This window comes from Symphalangus syndactylus, chromosome 14 (genome assembly GCF_028878055.3).
Source record: "Symphalangus syndactylus isolate Jambi chromosome 14, NHGRI_mSymSyn1-v2.1_pri, whole genome shotgun sequence".
Taxonomy (NCBI): domain Eukaryota; kingdom Metazoa; phylum Chordata; class Mammalia; order Primates; family Hylobatidae; genus Symphalangus; species Symphalangus syndactylus.
In genome coordinates this window covers 120,823,694-120,842,776 of record NC_072436.2, presented here as the reverse complement: position 1 = coordinate 120,842,776, position 19,083 = coordinate 120,823,694, and positions in this window count along the sequence as shown.

Sequence of the window (19,083 nt, the reverse complement as noted above, 5' to 3'; positions counted from 1 at the left end):
CCAATTGCAGTTTCTACAGAAAGAGTGTTTCAGAAAGGCTCAATCAAAAGTAAGGTTCAACTCTGTTAGTTGAATGCACAGAACAGAAAGAAGTTTCATACAATGCTTCTGTGTAGTTTATATTTGAAAATATTCTTTTTTCCACTATTACCCACTTAGCGCTACGAATGTCCAGTTGCATTTTCTACAGACAGAGTGTTTCAAAACTGCTCAATCAAAAGTATGGTTTAACTCTGTTAGCTGAATGCTCAGATCAGAAAGAAGTTTCACAGAATGCTTCTGTGTAGTTTATATTTGAATATATTCCTTTTTCCACTACTACTCTCTTAGCGCTCCAAATGTCCAGTTGCATTTTCTACAGAAAGAGTGTTCAGATCTGCTCAATCAAAAGTATGGTTTAACTCTGTTAGCTGAATGCACAGATCAGAAAGAAGTTTCACAGAATGATTCTGTGTAGTTTATATTTGGAGACATTCCTTTTTCCACTATTACCCCCTTAGCGCTCCGAATCTCCACTTGCATTTTCTACAGAAAGAGTGTTTCAGAACGGCTCAATCAAAACTAAGGTTCAACTCTTTTAGTTGAACAAACAGAACAGAAAGAAGTTTCACAAAATTCTTCTGTGTAGTTTTTATTTGTAGACATTCTTTTTCCCAATATAGGCCTCTTAGCGCTCAGAATGTCCAATTGCAGTTTCTACAGAAAGAGTGTTTCAGAACGGCTCAATCAAAAGTAAGGTTGAACTCTGTTAGTTGAATGCACAGAACAGAAAGAAGTTTCATACAATGCTTCTGTGTAGTTTATATCTGAACATATTCTTTATTCCACTATTACCCACTTAGCGCTACGAATGTCCAGTTGCATTTTCTACAGACAGAGTGTTTCAAAACTGCTCAATCAAAAGTATGGTTTAACTGTGTTAGCTGAATGCTCAGATCAGAAAGAAGTTTCACAGAATGCTTCTGTGTAGTTTATATTTGAATATATTCCTTTTTCCACTACTACGCTCTTAGCGCTCCAAATGTCCAGTTGCTTTTTCTACAGAAAGAGTGTTCAGATCTGCTCAATCAAAAGTATGGTTTAACTCTGTTAGCTGAATGCACAGATCAGAAAGAAGTTTCACCGAATGATTCTGTGTTGTTTATATTTGAAGACATTCCTTTTTCCACTATTACCCTCTTAGCGCTCCGAATCTCCACTTGTATTTTCTACAAAAAGAGTGTTTCATAACTGCACAATCAAAAATATGTTTTATCTCTGTTAACTGAATTTACAGATCAGAAATAAGTTTCACAGAATGCATCTGTGTAGTTTTTACTTGAAGATATTCTTTTTCCCAAAGTAGGCCTCTTAGCGCTTAGCATGTCCAATTGCAGTTTCTACAGAAAGAGTGTTTCAGAACGGCTCAATCAAAAGTAAGGGTCAACTCTGTTAGTTGAATGCACAGAACAGAAAGTAATTTCACAGACTGCTACTGTGTAGTTTATATTTGAATATAGTCCTTTTTCCACTATTACCCTCTTAGCGCTCCGAATGTCCACTTGCATTTTCTACAGAAAGAGGGTTCAGCACTGCGCAATCAAAAGTATGGTTTAACTCTGTTAGCTTAATGAACATATCAGAAATAAGTTTCACACAATGCTTCTGTGTAGTTTTTATTTGAAGATATTATTTTTCCCAATAGAGGCCTCTTAGCGCTCAGAATGTCCAATTGCAGTTTCTACAGAAAGAGTGTTTCAGAAAGGCTCAATCAAAAGTAAGGTTCAACTCTGTTAGTTGAATGCACAGAACAGAAAGAAGTTTCATACAATGCTTCTGTGTAGTTTATATTTGAACATATTCTTTTTTCCACTATTACCCACTTAGCGCTACGAATGTCCAGTTGCATTTTCTACAGACAGAGTGTTTCAAAACTGCTCAATCAAAAGTATGGTTTAACTCTGTTAGCTGAATGCTCAGATCAGAAAGAAGTTTCACAGAATGCTTCTGTGTAGTTTATATTTGAATATATTCCTTTTTCCACTACTGCTCTCTTAGCGCTCCAAATGTCCAGTTGCATTTTCTACAGAAAGAGTGTTCAGATCTGCTCAATCAAAAGTATGGTTTAACTCTGTTAGCTGAATGCACAGATCAGAAAGAAGTTTCACAGAATGATTCTGTGTAGTTTATATTTGGAGACATTCCTTTTTCCACTATTACCCTCTTAGCGCTCCGAATCTCCACTTGCATTTTCTACAGAAAGAGTGTTTCAGAACGGCTCAATCAAAACTAAGGTTCAACTCTTTTAGTTGAACAAACAGAACAGAAAGAAGTTTCACACAATTCTTCTGTGTAGTTTTTATTTGTAGACATTCTTTTTCCCAATATAGGCCTCTTAGCGCTCAGAATGTCCAATTGCAGTTTCTACAGAAAGAGTGTTTCAGAACGGCTCAATCAAAAGTAAGGTTCAACTCTGTTAGTTGAATGCACAGAACAGAAAGAAGTTTCATACAATGCTTCTGTGTAGTTTATATTTGAACATATTCTTTTTTCCACTATTACCCACTTAGCGCTACGAATGTCCAGTTGCATTTTCTACAGACAGAGTGTTTCAAAACTGCTCAATCAAAAGTATGGTTTAACTCTGTTAGCTGAATGCTCAGATCAGAAAAAGTTTCACAGAATGCTTCTGTGTAGTTTATATTTGAATATATTCCTTTTTCCACTACTACGCTCTTAGCGCTCCAAATGTCCAGTTGCATTTTCTACAGAAAGAGTGTTCAGATCTGCTCAATCAAAAGTATGGTTTAACTCTGTTAGCTGAATGCACAGATCAGAAAGAAGTTTCACCGAATGATTCTGTGTAGTTTATATTTGAAGACATTCCTTTTTCCACTATTACCCTCTTAGCGCTCCGAATCTCCACTTGCATATTCTACAAAAAGAGTGTTTCATAACTGCTCAATCAAAAATATGTTTTATCTCTGTTAACTGAATTTATATATCAGAAATAAGTTTCACAGAATGCATCTGTGTAGTTTTTATTTGAAGATATTCTTTTTCCCAATGTAGGCCTCTTAGCGCTTAGCATGTCCAATTGCAGTTTCTACAGAAAGAGTGTTTCAGAACGGCTCAATCAAAAGTAAGGTTCAACTCTGTTAGTTGAATGCACAGAACAGAAAGAATTTTCACAGAATGCTACTGTGTATTTTATATTTGAATATATTCCTTTTTCCACTATTACCCTCTTAGCGCTCCGAATGTCCACTTGCATTTTCTACAGAAAGAGGGTTCAGCACTGCGCAATCAAAAGTATGGTTTAACTCTGTTAGCTTAATGAACATATCAGAAATAAGTTTCACACAATGCTTCTGTGTAGTTTTTATTTGAAGATATTATTTTTCCCTATAGAGGCCTCTTAGCGCTCAGAATGTCCAATTGCAGTTTCTACAGAAAGAGTGTTTCAGAAAGGCTCAATCAAAAGTAAGGTTCAACTCTGTTAGTTGAATGCACAGAACAGAGAGAAGTTTCATACAATGCTTCTGTGTAGTTATATTTGAACATATTCTTTTTTCCACTATTACCCACTTAGCGCTACGAATGTCCAGTTGCATTTTCTACAGACAGAGTGTTTCAAAACTGCTCAATCAAAAGTACGGTTTAACTCTGTTAGCTGAATGCTCAGATCAGAAAGAAGTTTCACAGAATGCTTCTGTGTAGTTTATATTTGAATATATTCCTTTTTCCACTACTACTCTCTTAGCGCTCCAAATGTCCAGTTGCATTTTCTACAGAAAGAGTGTTCAGATCTGCTCAATCAAAAGTATGGTTTAACTCTGTTAGCTGAATGCACAGATCAGAAAGAAGTTTCACCGAATGATTCTATGTAGTTTATATTTGAAGACATTCCTTTTTCCAATATTACCCTCTTAGCGCTCCGAATCTCCACTTGCATTTTCTACAAAAAGAGTGTTTCATAACTGCTCAATCAAAAATATGTTTTATCTCTGTTAACTGAATTTACAGATCAGAAATAAGTTGCACAGAATGCATCTGTGTAGTTTTTATTTGAAGATATTCTTTTTCCCAATGTAGGCCTCTTAGCGCTTAGCATGTCCAATTGCAGTTTCTACAGAAAGAGTGTTTCAGAACGGCTCAATCAAAAGTAAGGTTCAACTCTGTTAGTTGAATGCACAGAACAGAAAGAATTTTCACAGAATGCTACTGTGTAGTTTATATTTGAATATATTCCTTTTTCCACTCTTACCCTCTTAGCGCTCCAAATGTCCACTTGCATTTTCTACAGAAAGAGTGTTCAGAACTGCGCAATCAAAAGTATGGTTTAACTCTGTTAGCTTAATGAACATATCAGAAATACGTTTCACACAATGCTTCTGTGTAGTTTTTATTTGAAGATATTATTTTTCCCAATAGAGGCCTCTTAGCGCTCAGAATGTCCAATTGCAGTTTCTACGGAAAGAGTGTTTCAGAAAGGCTCAATCAAAAGTAAGGTTCAACTCTGTTAGTTGAATGCACAGAACAGAAAGAAGTTTCATACAATGCTTCTGTGTAGTTTATATTTGAACATATTCTTTTTTCCACTATTACCCACTTAGCGCTACGAATGTCCAGTTGCATTTTCTACAGACAGAGTGTTTCAAAACTGCTCAATCAAAAGTATGGTTTAACTCTGTTAGCTGAATGCTCAGATCAGAAAGAAGTTTCACAGAATGCTTCTGTGTAGTTTATATTTGAAGACATTCCTTTTTCCACTATTACCCTCTTAGCGCTCCGAATCTCCACTTGCATTTTCTACAAAAAGAGTGTTTCATAACTGCTCAATCAAAAATATGTTTTATCTCTGTTAACTGAATTTACAGATCAGAAATAAGTTTCACAGAATGCATCTGTGTAGTTTTTATTTGAAGATATTCTTTTTCCCAATGTAGGCCTCTTAGCGCTTAGCATGTCCAATTGCAGTTTCTACAGAAAGAGTGTTTCAGAACGGCTCAATCAAAACTAAGTTTCAACTCTTTTAGTTGAACAAACAGAACAGAAAGAAGTTTCACACAATTCTTCTGTGTAGTTTTTATTTGTAGACATTCTTTTTCCCAATATAGGCCTCTTTGCGCTCAGAAGGTCCAATTGCAGTTTCTACAGAAAGAGTGTTTCAGAACGGCTCAATCAAAAGTAAGGTTCAACTCTGTTTGTTGAATGCACAGAACAGAAAGAAGTTTCATACAATGCTTCTGTGTAGTTTATATTTGAACATATTCTTTTTTCCACTATTACCCACTTAGCGCTACGAATGTCCAGTTGCATTTTCTACAGACAGAGTGTTTCAAAACTGCTCAATCAAAAGTATGGTTTAACTCTGTTAGCTGAATGCTCAGATCAGAAAGAAGTTTCACAGAATGCTTCTGTGTAGTTTATATTTGAATATATTCCTTTTTCCACTACTACGCTCTTAGCGCTCCAAATGTCCAGTTGCATTTTCTACAGAAAGAGTGTTCAGATCTGCTCAATCAAAAGTATGGTTTAACTCTGTTAGCTGAATGCACAGATCAGAAAGAAGTTTTACCGAATGATTCTGTGTAGTTTATATTTGAAGACATTCCTTTTTCCACTATTACCCTCTTAGCGCTCCGAATCTCCACTTTCATTTTCTACAAAAAGAGTGTTTCATAACTGCTCAATCAAAAATATGTTTTACCTCTGTTAACTGAATTTACAGATCAGAAATAAGTTTCACACAATGCTTCTGTGTAGTTTTTATTTGAAGATATTATTTTTCCCTATAGAGGCCTCTTAGCGCTCAGAATGTCCAATTGCAGTTTCTACAGAAAGAGTGTTTCAGAAAGGCTCAATCAAAAGTAAGGTTCAACTCTGTTAGTTGAATGCACAGAACAGAAAGAAGTTTCATACAATGCTTCTGTGTAGTTTATATTTGAACATATTCTTTTTTCCACAGTTACCCACTTAGCGCTACGAATGTCCAGTTGCATTTTCTACAGACAGAGTGTTTCAAAGCTGCTCAATCAAAAGTATGGTTTAACTCTGTTAGCTGAATGCTCAGATCAGAAAGAAGTTTCACAGAATGCTTCTGTGTAGTTTATATTTGAATATATTCCTTTTTCCACTACTACTCTCTTAGCGCTCCAAATGTCCAGTTGCATTTTCTACAGAAAGAGTGTTCAGATCTGCTCAATCAAAAGTATGGTTTAACTCTGTTAGCTGAATGCACAGATCAGAAAGAAGTTTCACAGAATGATTCTGTGTAGTTTATATATGGAGACATTCCTTTTTCCACTATTACCCCCTTAGCGCTCCGAATCTCCACTTGCATTTTCTACAGAAAGAGTGTTTCAGAACGGCTCAATCAAAACTAAGGTTCAACTCTTTTAGTTGAACAAACAGAACAGAAAGAAGTTTCACACAATTCTTCTGTGTAGTTTTTATTTGTAGACATTCTTTTTCCCAATATAGGCCTCTTAGCGCTCAGAATGTCCAATTGCAGTTTCTACAGAAAGAGTGTTTCAGAACGGCTCAATCAAAAGTAAGGTTGAACTCTGTTAGTTGAATGCACAGAACAGAAAGAAGTTTCATAGAATTCTTCTGTGTAGTTTATATCTGAACATATTCTTTTTTCCACTATTACCCACTTAGCGCTACGAATGTCCAGTTGCATTTTCTACAGACAGAGTGTTTCAAAACTGCTCAATCAAAAGTATGGTTTAACTGTGTTAGCTGAATGCTCAGATCAGAAAGAAGTTTCACAGAATGCTTCTGTGTAGTTTATATTTGAATATATTCCTTTTTCCACTACTACGCTCTTAGCGCTCCAAATGTCCAGTTGCATTTTCTACAGAAAGAGTGTTCAGATCTGCTCAATCAAAAGTATGGTTTAACTCTGTTAGCTGAATGCACAGATCAGAAAGAAGTTTCACCGAATGATTCTGTGTTGTTTATATTTGAAGACATTCCTTTTTCCACTATTACCCTCTTAGCGCTCCGAATCTCCACTTGTATTTTCTACAAAAAGAGTGTTTCATAACTGCACAATCAAAAATATGTTTTATCTCTGTTAACTGAATTTACAGATCAGAAATAAGTTTCACAGAATGCATCTGTGTAGTTTTTATTTGAAGATATTCTTTTTCCCAAAGTAGGCCTCTTAGCGCTTAGCATGTCCAATTGCAGTTTCTACAGAAAGAGTGTTTCAGAACGGCTCAATCAAAAGTAAGGGTCAACTCTGTTAGTTGAATGCACAGAACAGAAAGAAATTTCACAGACTGCTACTGTGTAGTTTATATTTGAATATAGTCCTTTTTCCACTATTACCCTCTTAGCGCTCCGAATGTCCACTTGCATTTTCTACAGAAAGAGGGTTCAGCACTGCGCAATCAAAAGTATGGTTTAACTCTGTTAGCTTAATGAACATATCAGAAATAAGTTTCACACAATGCTTCTGTGTAGTTTTTATTTGAAGATATTATTTTTCCCAATAGAGGCCTCTTAGCGCTCAGAATGTCCAATTGCAGTTTCTAAAGAAAGAGTGTTTCAGAAAGGCTCAATCAAAAGTAAGGTTCAACTCTGTTAGTTGAATGCACAGAACAGAAAGAAGTTTCATACAATGCTTCTGTGTAGTTTATATTTGAAAATATTCTTTTTTCCACTATTACCCACTTAGCGCTACGAATGTCCAGTTGCATTTTCTACAGACAGAGTGTTTCAAAACTGCTCAATCAAAAGTATGGTTTAACTCTGTTAGCTGAATGCTCAGATCAGAAAGAAGTTTCACAGAATGCTTCTGTGTAGTTTATATTTGAATATATTCCTTTTTCCACTACTACTCTCTTAGCGCTCCAAATGTCCAGTTGCATTTTCTACAGAAAGAGTGTTCAGATCTGCTCAATCAAAAGTATGTTTTAACTCTGTTAGCTGAATGCACAGATCAGAAAGAAGTTTCACAGAATGATTCTGTGTAGTTTATATTTGGAGACATTCCTTTTTCCACTATTACCCCCTTAGCGCTCCGAATCTCCACTTGCATTTTCTACAGAAAGAGTGTTTCAGAACGGCTCAATCAAAACTAAGGTTCAACTCTTTTAGTTGAACAAACAGAACAGAAAGAAGTTTCACAAAATTCTTCTGTGTAGTTTTTATTTGTAGACATTCTTTTTCCCAATATAGGCCTCTTAGCGCTCAGAATGTCCAATTGCAGTTTCTACAGAAAGAGTGTTTCAGAACGGCTCAATCAAAAGTAAGGTTGAACTCTGTTAGTTGAATGCACAGAACAGAAAGAAGTTTCATACAATGCTTCTGTGTAGTTTATATCTGAACATATTCTTTATTCCACTATTACCCACTTAGCGCTACGAATGTCCAGTTGCATTTTCTACAGACAGAGTGTTTCAAAACTGCTCAATCAAAAGTATGGTTTAACTGTGTTAGCTGAATGCTCAGATCAGAAAGAAGTTTCACAGAATGCTTCTGTGTAGTTTATATTTGAATATATTCCTTTTTCCACTACTACGCTCTTAGCGCTCCAAATGTCCAGTTGCATTTTCTACAGAAAGAGTGTTCAGATCTGCTCAATCAAAAGTATGGTTTAACTCTGTTAGCTGAATGCACAGATCAGAAAGAAGTTTCACCGAATGATTCTGTGTTGTTTATATTTGAAGACATTCCTTTTTCCACTATTACCCTCTTAGCGCTCCGAATCTCCACTTGTATTTTCTACAAAAAGAGTGTTTCATAACTGCACAATCAAAAATATGTTTTATCTCTGTTAACTGAATTTACAGATCAGAAATAAGTTTCACAGAATGCATCTGTGTAGTTTTTATTTGAAGATATTCTTTTTCCCAAAGTAGGCCTCTTAGCGCTTAGCATGTCCAATTGCAGTTTCTACAGAAAGAGTGTTTCAGAACGGCTCAATCAAAAGTAAGGGTCAACTCTGTTAGTTGAATGCACAGAACAGAAAGTAATTTCACAGACTGCTACTGTGTAGTTTATATTTGAATATAGTCCTTTTTCCACTATTACCCTCTTAGCGCTCCGAATGTCCACTTGCATTTTCTACAGAAAGAGGGTTCAGCACTGCGCAATCAAAAGTATGGTTTAACTCTGTTAGCTTAATGAACATATCAGAAATAAGTTTCACACAATGCTTCTGTGTAGTTTTTATTTGAAGATATTATTTTTCCCAATAGAGGCCTCTTAGCGCTCAGAATGTCCAATTGCAGTTTCTACAGAAAGAGTGTTTCAGAAAGGCTCAATCAAAAGTAAGGTTCAACTCTGTTAGTTGAATGCACAGAACAGAAAGAAGTTTCATACAATGCTTCTGTGTAGTTTATATTTGAACATATTCTTTTTTCCACTATTACCCACTTAGCGCTACGAATGTCCAGTTGCATTTTCTACAGACAGAGTGTTTCAAAACTGCTCAATCAAAAGTATGGTTTAACTCTGTTAGCTGAATGCTCAGATCAGAAAGAAGTTTCACAGAATGCTTCTGTGTAGTTTATATTTGAATATATTCCTTTTTCCACTACTGCTCTCTTAGCGCTCCAAATGTCCAGTTGCATTTTCTACAGAAAGAGTGTTCAGATCTGCTCAATCAAAAGTATGGTTTAACTCTGTTAGCTGAATGCACAGATCAGAAAGAAGTTTCACAGAATGATTCTGTGTAGTTTATATTTGGAGACATTCCTTTTTCCACTATTACCCTCTTAGCGCTCCGAATCTCCACTTGCATTTTCTACAGAAAGAGTGTTTCAGAACGGCTCAATCAAAACTAAGGTTCAACTCTTTTAGTTGAACAAACAGAACAGAAAGAAGTTTCACACAATTCTTCTGTGTAGTTTTTATTTGTAGACATTCTTTTTCCCAATATAGGCCTCTTAGCGCTCAGAATGTCCAATTGCAGTTTCTACAGAAAGAGTGTTTCAGAACGGCTCAATCAAAAGTAAGGTTCAACTCTGTTAGTTGAATGCACAGAACAGAAAGAAGTTTCATACAATGCTTCTGTGTAGTTTATATTTGAACATATTCTTTTTTCCACTATTACCCACTTAGCGCTACGAATGTCCAGTTGCATTTTCTACAGACAGAGTGTTTCAAAACTGCTCAATCAAAAGTATGGTTTAACTCTGTTAGCTGAATGCTCAGATCAGAAAAAGTTTCACAGAATGCTTCTGTGTAGTTTATATTTGAATATATTCCTTTTTCCACTACTACGCTCTTAGCGCTCCAAATGTCCAGTTGCATTTTCTACAGAAAGAGTGTTCAGATCTGCTCAATCAAAAGTATGGTTTAACTCTGTTAGCTGAATGCACAGATCAGAAAGAAGTTTCACCGAATGATTCTGTGTAGTTTATATTTGAAGACATTCCTTTTTCCACTATTACCCTCTTAGCGCTCCGAATCTCCACTTGCATATTCTACAAAAAGAGTGTTTCATAACTGCTCAATCAAAAATATGTTTTATCTCTGTTAACTGAATTTATATATCAGAAATAAGTTTCACAGAATGCATCTGTGTAGTTTTTATTTGAAGATATTCTTTTTCCCAATGTAGGCCTCTTAGCGCTTAGCATGTCCAATTGCAGTTTCTACAGAAAGAGTGTTTCAGAACGGCTCAATCAAAAGTAAGGTTCAACTCTGTTAGTTGAATGCACAGAACAGAAAGAATTTTCACAGAATGCTACTGTGTATTTTATATTTGAATATATTCCTTTTTCCACTATTACCCTCTTAGCGCTCCGAATGTCCACTTGCATTTTCTACAGAAAGAGGGTTCAGCACTGCGCAATCAAAAGTATGGTTTAACTCTGTTAGCTTAATGAACATATCAGAAATAAGTTTCACACAATGTTTCTGTGTAGTTTTTATTTGAAGATATTATTTTTCCCTATAGAGGCCTCTTAGCGCTCAGAATGTCCAATTGCAGTTTCTACAGAAAGAGTGTTTCAGAAAGGCTCAATCAAAAGTAAGGTTCAACTCTGTTAGTTGAATGCACAGAACAGAGAGAAGTTTCATACAATGCTTCTGTGTAGTTATATTTGAACATATTTTTTTTCCACTATTACCCACTTAGCGCTACGAATGTCCAGTTGCATTTTCTACAGACAGAGTGTTTCAAAACTGCTCAATCAAAAGTACGGTTTAACTCTGTTAGCTGAATGCTCAGATCAGAAAGAAGTTTCACAGAATGCTTCTGTGTAGTTTATATTTGAATATATTCCTTTTTCCACTACTACTCTCTTAGCGCTCCAAATGTCCAGTTGCATTTTCTACAGAAAGAGTGTTCAGATCTGCTCAATCAAAAGTATGTTTTAACTCTGTTAGCTGAATGCACAGATCAGAAAGAAGTTTCACAGAATGATTCTATGTAGTTTATATTTGGAGACATTCCTTTTTCCACTATTACCCTCTTAGCGCTCCGAATCTCCACGTGCATTTTCTACAGAAAGAGTGTTTCAGAACGGCTCAATCAAAACTAAGTTTCAACTCTTTTAGTTGAACAAACAGAACAGAAAGTAGTTTCACACAATTCTTCTGTGTAGTTTTTATTTGTAGACATTCTTTTTCCCAATATAGGCCTCTTAGCGCTCAGAATGTCCAATTGCAGTTTCTACAGAAAGAGTGTTTCAGAACGGCTCAATCAAAAGTAAGGTTCAACTCTGTTAGTTGAATGCACAGAACAGAAAGAAGTTTCAAACAATGCTTCTGTGTAGTTTATATTTGAACATATTCTTTTTTCCACTATTACCCACTTAGCGCTACGAATGTCCAGTTGCATTTTCTACAGACAGAGTGTTTCAAAACTGCTCAATCAAAAGTATGGTTTAACTCTGTTAGCTGAATGCTCAGATCAGAAAGAAGTTTCACAGAATGCTTCTGTGTAGTTTATATTTGAATATATTCCTTTTTCCACTACTACTCTCTTAGCGCTCCAAATGTCCAGTTGCATTTTCTACAGAAAGAGTGTTCAGATCTGCTCAATCAAAAGTATGCTTTAACTCTGTTAGCTGAATGCACAGATCAGAAAGAAGTTTCACAGAATGATTCTGTGTAGTTTATATTTGGAGACATTCCTTTTTCCACTATTACCCTCTTAGCGCTCCGAATCTCCACTTGCATTTTCTACAGAAAGAGTGTTTCAGAACGGCTCAATCAAAACTAAGGTTCAACTCTTTTAGTTGAACAAACAGAACAGAAAGTAGTTTCACACAATTCTTCTCTGTAGTTTTTATTTGTTGATATTCTTTTTCCCAATATAGGCCTCTTTGCGCTAAGAATGTCCAATTGCATTTTCTACAGAAAGAGTGTTTCAGAACGGCTCAATCAAAATAAGGTTCAACTCTGTTAGTTGAATGCACAGAACAGAAAGAAGTTTCATACAATGCTTCTGTGTAGTTTATATTTGAACATATTCTTTTTTCCACTATTACCCACTTAGCGCTACGAATGTCCAGTTGCATTTTCTACAGACAGAGTGTTTCAAAACTGCTCAATCAAAAGTATGGTTTAACTGTGTTAGCTGAATGCTCAGATCAGAAAGAAGTTTCACAGAATGCTTCTGTGTAGTTTATATTTGAATATATTCCTTTTTCCACTACTACGCACTTAGCGCTCCAAATGTCCAGTTGCATTTTCTACAGAAAGAATGTTCAGATCTGCTCAATAAAAGTATGGTTTAACTCTGTTAGCTGAATGCACAGATCAGAAAGAAGTTTCACCGAATGATTCTGTGTAGTTTATATTTGAAGACATTCCTTTTTCCACTGTTACCCACTTAGCGCTCCGAATCTCCACTTGCATTTTCTACAAAAAGAGTGTTTCATAACTGCTCAATCAAAAATATGTTTTATCTCTGTTAACTGAATTTACAGATCAGAGATAAGTTTCACAGAATGCATCTGTGTAGTTTTTATATGAAGATATTCTTTTTCCCAATGTAGGCCTCTTAGCGCTTAGCATGTCCAAATGCAGTTTCTACAGAAAGAGCGTTTCAGAACGGCTCAATCAAAAGTAAGGTTCAACTCTGTTAGTTGAATGCACAGAACAGAAAGAATTTTCACAGAATGCTACTGTGTAGTTTATATTTGTATATATTCCATTTTCCACTATTACCCTCTTAGCGCTCCGAATGTCCACTTGCATTTTCTACAGAAAGAGGGTTCAGCACTGCGCAATCAAAAGTATGGTTTAACTCTGTTAGCTTAATGAACATATCAGAAATAAGTTTCACACAATGCTTCTGTGTAGTTTTTATTTGAAGATATTATTTTTCCCTATAGAGGCCTCTTAGCGCTCAGAATGTCCAATTGCAGTTTCTACAGAAAGAGTGTTTCAGAAAGGCTCAATCAAAAGTAAGGTTCAACTCTGTTAGTTGAATGCACAGAACAGAAAGAAATTTCATACAATGCTTCTGTGTAGTTTATATTTGAACATATTCTTTTTTCCACTATTACCCACTTAGCCCTACGAATGTCAAGTTGCATTTTCTACAGACAGAGTGTTTCAAAACTGCTCAATCAAAAGTATGGTTTAACTCTGTTAGCTCAATGCTCAGATCAGAGAGAAGTTTCACAGAATGCTTCTGTGTAGTTTATATTTGAATATATTCCTTTTTCCACTAGTACTCTCTTAGCGCTCCAAATGTCCAGTTGCATTTTCTACAGAAAGAGTGTTCAGATCTGCTCAATCAAAAGTATGCTTTAACTCTGTTAGCTGAATGCACAGATCAGAAAGAAGTTTCACAGAATGATTCTGTGTAGTTTATATTTGGAGACATTCCTTTTTCCACTATTACCCTCTTAGCGCTCCGAATCTCCACTTGCATTTTCTACAGAAAGAGTGTTTCAGAACGTCTCAATCAAAACTAACGTTCAACTCTTTTAGTTGAACAAACAGAACAGAAAGAAGTTTCACACAATTCTGCTGTGTAGTTTTTATTTGTAGACATTCTTTTTCCCAATATAGGCCTCTTAGCGCTCAGAATGTCCAATTGCAGTTTCTACAGAAAGAGTGTTTCAGAACGGCTCAATCAAAAGTAAGGTTCAACTCTGTTAGTTGAATGCACAGAACAGAAAGAAGTTTCATACAATGCTTCGGTGTAGTTTATATTTGAACATATTCTTTTTTCCACTATTACCCACTTAGCGCTACGAATGTCCAGTTGCATTTTCTACAGACAGAGTGTTTCAAAACTGCTCAATCAAAAGTATGGTTTAACTCTTTTAGCTGAATGCTCAGATCAGAAAGAAGTTTCACAGAATGCTTCTGTGTAGTTTATATTTGAATATATTCCTTTTTCCACTACTACTCTCTTAGCGCTCAAAATGTCCAGTTGCATTTTCTACAGAAAGAGTGTTCAGATCTGCTCAATCAAAAGTATGGTTTAACTCTGTTAGCTGAATGCACAGATCGGAAAGAAGTTTCACAGAATGATTCTGTGTAGTTTATATTTGGAGACATTCCTTTTTCCACTATTACCCTCTTAGCGCTCCGAATCTCCACTTGCATTTTCTACAGAAAGAGTGTTTCAGAACGGCTCAATCAAAACTAAGGTTCAACTCTTTTAGTTGAACAAACAGAACAGAAAGAAGTTTCACACAATTCTTCTGTGTAGTTTTTATTTGTAGACATTCTTTTTCCCAATATAGGCCTCTTAGCGCTCAGAATGTCCAATTGCAGTTTCTACAGAAAGAGTGTTTCAGAACGGCTCAATCAAAAGTAAGGTTCAACTCTGTTAGTTGAATGCACAGAACAGAAAGAAGATTCATACAATGCTTCTGTGTAGTTTATATTTGAACATATTATTTTTTCCACTATTACCCATTTAGCGCTACGAATGTCCAGTTGCATTTTCTACAGACAGAGAGTTTCAAAACTGCTCAATCAAATGTATGGTTTAACTCTGTTAGCTGAATGCTCAGATCAGAAAGAAGTTTCACAGAATGCTTCTGTGTAGTTTATATTTGAATATATTCCTTTTTCCACTACTACGCTCTTAGCGCTCCAAATGTCCAGTTGCATTTTCTACAGAAAGAGTGTTCAGATCTGCTCAATCAAAAGTATGGTTTAACTCTGTTAGCTGAATGCACAGATCAGAAAGAAGTTTCACCGAATGATTCTGTGTAGTTTATATTTGAAGACATTCCTTTTTCCACTATTACCATCTTAGCGCTCCGAATCTCCTCTTGCATTTTCTACAAAAAGAGTGTTTCATAACTGCTCAATCAAAAATATGTTTTATCTCTGTTAACTGAATTTACATATCAGAAATAAGTTTCACAGAATGCATCTGTGTAGTTTTTATTTGAAGATATTCTTTTTCCCAATGTAGGCCTCTTAGCGCTTAGCATGTCCAATTGCAGTTTCTACAGAAAGAGTGTTTCAGAACGGCTCAATCAAAAGTAAGGTTCAACTCTGTTAGTTGAATGCACAGAACAGAAAGAATTTTCACAGAATGCTACTGTGTAGTTTATATTTGAATATATTCCTTTTTCCACTATTACCCTCTTAGCGCTACGAATGTCCACTTGCATTTTCTACAGAAAGAGGGTTCAGCACTGCGCAATCAAAAGTATGGTTTAACTCTGTTAGCTTAATGAACATATCAGAAATAAGTTTCACACAATGCTTCTGTGTAGTTTTTATTTGAAGATATTATTTTTCCCTATAGAGGCCTCTTAGCGCTCAGAATGTCCAATTGCAGTTTCTACAGAAAGAGTGTTTCAGAAAGGCTCAATCAAAAGTAAGGTTCAACTCTGTTAGTTGAATGCACAGAACAGAAAGAAGTTTCATACAATGCTTCTGTGTAGTTTATATTTGAACATATTCTTTTTTCCACTATTACCCACTTAGCGCTACGAATGTCCAGTTGCATTTTCTACAGACAGAGTGTTTCAAAACTGCTCAATCAAAAGTACGGTTTAACTCTGTTAGCTGAATGCTCAGATCAGAAAGAAGTTTCACAGAATGCTTCTGTGTAGTTTATATTTGAATATATTCCTTTTTCCACTACTACTCTCTTAGCGCTCCAAATGTCCAGTTGCATTTTCTACAGAAAGAGTGTTCAGATCTGCTCAATCAAAAGTATGGTTTAACTCTGTTAGCTGAATGCACAGATCAGAAAGAAGTTTCACAGAATGATTCTGTGTAGTTTATATTTGGAGACATTCCTTTTTCCACTATTACCCTCTTAGCGCTCCGAATCTCCACTTGCATTTTCTACAGAAAGAGTGTTTCAGAACGGCTCAATCAAAACTAAGGTTCAACTCTTTTAGTTGAACAAACAGAACAGAAAGAAGTTTCACACAATTCTTCTGTGTAGTTTTTATTTGTAGATATTCTTTTTCCCAATATAGGCCTCTTAGCGCTCAGAATGTCCAATTGCAGTTTCTACAGAAAGAGTGTTTCAGAACGGCTCAATCAAAAGTAAGGTTCAACTCTGTTAGTTGAATGCACAGAACAGAAAGAAGTTTCATACAATGCTTCTGTGTAGTTTATATTTGAACATATTTTTTTTCCACTATTACCCACTTAGCGCTACGAATGTCCGGTTGCATTTTCTACAGACAGAGTGTTTCAAAACTGCTCAATCAAAAGTATGGTTTAACTCTGTTAGCTGAATGCTCAGATCAGAAAGAAGTTTCACAGAATGATTCTGTGTAGTTTATATTTGAATATATTCCTTTTTCCACTACTACGCTCTTAGCGCTCCAAATGTCCAGTTGCATTTTCTACAGAAAGAGTGTTCAGATCTGCTCAATCAAAAGTATGGTTTAACTCTGTTAGCTGAATGCACAGATCAGAAAGAAGTTTCACCGAATGATTCTGTGTAGTTTATATTTGAAGACATTCCTTTTTCCACTATTACCCTCTTAGCGCTCCGAATCTCCACTTGCATTTTCTACAAAAAGAGTGTTTCATAACTGCTCAATCAAAAATATGTTTTATCTCTGTTAACTGAATTTACATATCAGAAATAAGTTTCACAGAATGCATCTGTGTAGTTTTTATTTGAAGATATTCTTTTTCCCAATGTAGGCCTCTTAGCGCTTAACATGTCCAATTGCAGTTTCTACAGAAAGAGTGTTTCAGAACGGCTCAATCAAAAGTAAGGTTCAACTCTGTTAGTTGAATGCACAGAACAGAAAGAATTTTCACAGAATGCTACTGTGTAGTTTATATTTGAATATATTCCTTTTTCCACTATTACCCTCTTAGCGCTACGAATGTCCACTTGCATTTTCTACAGAAAGAGGGTTCAGCACTGCGCAATCAAAAGTATGGTTTAACTCTGTTAGCTTAATGAACATATCAGAAATAAGTTTCACACAATGCTTCTGTGTAGTTTTTATTTGAAGATATTATTTTTCCCTATGGAGGCCTCTTAGCGCTCAGAATGTCCAATTGCAGTTTCTACAGAAAGAGTGTTTCAGAAAGGCTCAATCAAAAGTAAGGTTCAACTCTGTTAGTTGAATGCACAGAACAGAAAGAAGTTTCATACAATGCTTCTGTGTAGTTATATTTGAACATATTCTTTTTTCCACTATTACCCACTTAGCGCTACGAATGTCCAGTTGCATTTTCTACAGACAGAGTGTTTCAAAACTGCTCAATCAAAAGTACGGTTTAACTCTGTTAGCTGAATGCTCAGATCAGAAAGAAGTTTCACAGAATGCTTCTGTGTAGTTTATATTTGAATATATTCCTTTTTCCACTACTACTCTCTTAGCGCTCCAAATGTCCAGTTGTATTTTCTACAGAAAGAGTGTTCAGATCTGCTCAATCAAAAGTATGTTTTAACTCTGTTAGCTGAATGCACAGATCAGAAAGAAGTTTCACAGAATGATTCTATGTAGTTTATATTTGGAGACATTCCTTTTTCCACTATTACCCTCTTAGCGCTCCGAATCTCCACGTGCATTTTCTACAGAAAGAGTGTTTCAGAACGGCTCAATCAAAACTAAGTTTCAACTCTTTTAGTTGAACAAACAGAACAGAAAGAAGTTTCACACAATTCTTCTGTGTTGTTTTTATTTGTAGACATTCTTTTTCCCAATATAGGCCTCTTAGCGCTCAGAATGTCCAATTGCAGTTTCTACAGAAAGAGTGTTTCAGAACGGCTCAATCAAAAGTAAGGTTCAACTCTGTTAGTTGAATGCACAGAACAGAAAGAAGATTCATACAATGCTTCTGTGTAGTTTATATTTGAACATATTCTTTTTTCCACTATTACCCATTTAGCGCTACGAATGTCCAGTTGCATTTTCTACAGACAGAGTGTTTCAAAACTCCTCAATCAAATGTATGGTTTAACTCTGTTAGCTGAATGCTCAGATCAGAAAGAAGTTTCACAGAATGCTTCTGTGTAGTTTTTATTTGAATATATTCCTTTTTCCACTACTACGCTCTTAGCGCTCCAAATGTCCAGTTGCATTTTCTACAGAAAGAGTGTTCAGATCTGCTCAATCAAAAGTATGGTTTAACTCTGTTAGCTGAATGCACAGATCAGAAAGAAGTTTCACCGAATGATTCTGTGTAGTTTATATTTGAAGACATTCCTTTTTCCACTATTACCCTCTTAGCGCTCCGAATCTCCACTTGCATTTTCTACAAAAAGAGTGTTTCATAACTGCTCAATGAAAAATATGTTTTATCTCTGTTAACTGAATTTACATATCAGAAATAAGTTTCACAGAATGCATCTGTGTAGTTTTTATTTGAAGATATTCTTTTTCCCAATGTAGGCCTCTTAGCGCTTAGCATGTCCAATTGCAGTTTCTACAGAAAGAGTGTTTCAGAATGGCTCAATCAAAAGTAAGGTTCAACTCTGTTAGTTGAATGCAGAGAACAGAAAGAATTTTCACAGAATGCTACTGTGTAGTTTATATTTGAATATATTCCTTTTTCCACTATTACCCTCTTAGCGCTACGAATGTCCACTTGCATTTTCTACAGAAAGAGGGTTCAGCACTGCGCAATCAAAAGTATGGTTTAACTCTGTTAGCTTAATGAACATATCAGAAATAAGTTTCACACAATGCTTCTGTGTAGTTTTTATTTGAAGATATTATTTCTCCC